At 43.9% G+C, this 2,727-nt stretch overlaps 1 protein-coding gene across 1 annotated transcript in view; it reads left to right on the forward strand.

The window, feature by feature from the left end:
- The window catches only part of PKNH_0900100 (SICAvar, type I), a gene marked incomplete at both ends in the record, with an annotated part of 19,177 nt that overhangs the window by 1,729 nt on the left and 14,721 nt on the right, over nt 1–2,727 (forward strand). The gene's annotated exons all lie outside the window — the stretch shown is intronic.

Raw genomic sequence — 2,727 nt, forward strand, 5'->3', positions numbered from 1 at the left:
TAGGGGTAAGGAAAGACTACGTAGGGGTAAGGAAAGACTACTTAGGGGTAAGGAAAGACTACTTAGGGGTATAGAAAGACTACTTAGGGGTAAGGAAAGACTACTTAGGGGTAAGGAAAGACTACTTAGGGGTAAGGAAAGACTACTTAGGGGTAAGGAAAGACTACTTAGGGGTATAGAAAGACTACTTGGGGGGAAGGAAAGAAGGTTTAGGGGGGGGGAAAGGAAAGAGTACTTAGGGGTATAGAAAGACTACTTAGGGGTAAGGAAGGAGTGTTCAGGGGTGGGGGAGAAGGAATGAGTTGCTTAGGGGGGGGGAAAGAAAGGTTGCTTAGGGTGGGGAAGGAAAAGGAAGGTTTAGGGGAAAGGAAGGTTCTTTCCTAGGTTATTAGAACAACAATATGGCCTGGTACTTAACCACTTTAAGGGGGGGGTAAGGAAAGAGTACTTAGGGGGGAGGTAAGGAAAGAGTACTTAGGGGGGAGGTAAGGAAAGAGTACTTAGGGGGGGAATGGAAAGAGTGCTCCGGGAGGGTAGGGTAAGGAAAGAACATTTAGGGGTAAGGAAAGGGTTGTTTAGGGGGGTGGAAAGGAAAGAATGTTTAGGGGGATAGGAAAGGAAAGATTGTTTAGGGGGGTGGAAAGGAAAGAATGTTTAGGGGGATAGGAAAGGAAAGATTGTTTAGGGGATGGTAAGGAAAGAATGTTTAGGGTAAGGAAAGAGTGTTTAATGTAAGGAAAGGGGGAAGGTTTGTTTAGGGTGGGGTGAAGGAAAGACTACTTAGGGGTTAGGAAAGACTACTTAGGGGTTAGGAAAGACTACTTAGGGGTAAGGAAAGACTACTTAGGGGTAAAGGAAAGACTACTTAGGGGTAAAGGAAAGACTACTTAGGGGTAAGGAAAGACTACTTAGGGGTAAGGAAAGACTACTTAGGGGTATAGAAAGACTACTTAGGGGTAAGGAATGACTACTTAGGGGTATAGAAAGACTACTTAGGGGTATAGAGAGACTACTTAGGGGTAAGGAAAGACTACTTAGGGGGGGGGAAAGGGAAGACTACTTAGGGGTATAGAAAGACTACTTAGGGGTATAGAAAGACTACTTAGGGGTAAGGAAAAACTACTTAGGGGTATAGAAAGACTACATAGGGGTAAGGAAAGAAGGTTTAGGGGTAAGGAAAGACTACTTAGGGGTAAGGAAAGACTACTTAGGGGTAAGGAAAGACTACTTAGGGGTATAGAAAGACTACTTAGGGGTAAGGAAAGACTACTTAGGGGTATAGAAAGACTACTTAGGGGTAAGGAAAGAGTACTTAGGGGTTAGGAAAGACTACTTAGGGGTATAGAAAGACTACTTAGGGGTATAGAAAGACTACTTAGGGGTATAGAAAGACTACTTAGGGATATAGAAAGACTACTTAGGGATAAGGAAAGACTACTTAGGGGTATAGAAAGACTACTTAGGGGGGGGTGAAAGGGAAGACTACTTAAGGGTATAGAAAGACTACTTAGGGGTAAGGAAAGACTACTTAGGGGTAAGGAAAGACTACTTAGGAGTAAGGAAAAAACTACTTAGGGGTAAGGAAAGACTACTTAGGGGTAAGGAAAGAGTACTTAGGGGTAAGGAAAGACTATTTAGGGGAAAGGAAAGACTACTTAGGGGTATAGAAAGACTACTTAGGGGTAAGGAAAGACTACTTGGGGATAAGGGAAGACTACTTAGGGGTTAGGAAAGACTACTTAGAGGTAAGGAAAGACTACTTAGGGGTTAGGAAAGACTACTTAGGGGTAAGAAAAGACTACTTAGGGGTAAGGAAAGACTACTTAGGGGTATAGAAAGACTACTTAGGGGTAAGGAAAGACTACTTAGGGGTAAGGAAAGACTACTCTTAGGGGTATAGAAAGACTACTTAGGGGTATAGAAAGACTACTTAGGGGTAAGGAAACACTACTTAGGGGTATAGAAAGACTACTTAGGGGTATAGAAAGACTACTTAGGGGTAAGGAAAGACTACTTAGGGGTGAGGAAAGAGTACTTAGGGGGGGTAAGGAAAGACTACTTAGGGGTACGGGAAGACTACTTAGGGGTAAGGAAAGACTACTTAGGGGTAAGGAAAGACTACTTAGGGGTATAGAAAGACTACTTAGGCGTAAGGAAAGACTACTTAGGGGTATAGAAAGACTACTTAGGGGTATGGAAAGACTACTTAGTGGTAAGGAAAGACTACTTGGGGGTAAGGAAAGAAGGTTTAGGGGTAAGGAAAGAAGGTTTAGGGGTAAGGAAAGAAGGTTTAGGGGTAAAGGATGGTTCTTTCCTAGGTTATTAGAACAACAATGTGGCCTGGTACTTAGCCACCTTAGGGGGGGAGTAAGCAAAGAAAAAGAAGGTTTAGGGGGAGGGGAAAGAAGGAAGGTTTAGGGGGAAGGAAGGAAGGTTTAGGGAGAAGGAAAGAGTGTTTAGGGGGGGGGTAAGGAAAGAGTGTTTAATGGTGGGGTGTAAAGACAGAGTGCTTAGGTGGGGGGAAAGAAGGAAAGAAGGTTCCTTAGGGGGGGATACGGAAAGAGTGTTCAGGTGGGGTAAGGAAAAAAGGTTGTTTAGGGGGTGGGGAAAAGAAAGAGTGTTTATGGGGGTGAGGAAGGAAAGGGTTGCTTAGGGGTGAGAAAGGAAAGAGTGTTTAAGGGAGAGGAAGGGAAGGGTAACTTAGGGGGGGAAAGGAAGAGTATTTAG

This window comes from Plasmodium knowlesi (genome assembly GCF_000006355.2).
Source record: "Plasmodium knowlesi strain H genome assembly, chromosome: 9".
In the NCBI taxonomy this organism is placed as follows: Eukaryota; Apicomplexa; class Aconoidasida; order Haemosporida; family Plasmodiidae; genus Plasmodium; species Plasmodium knowlesi.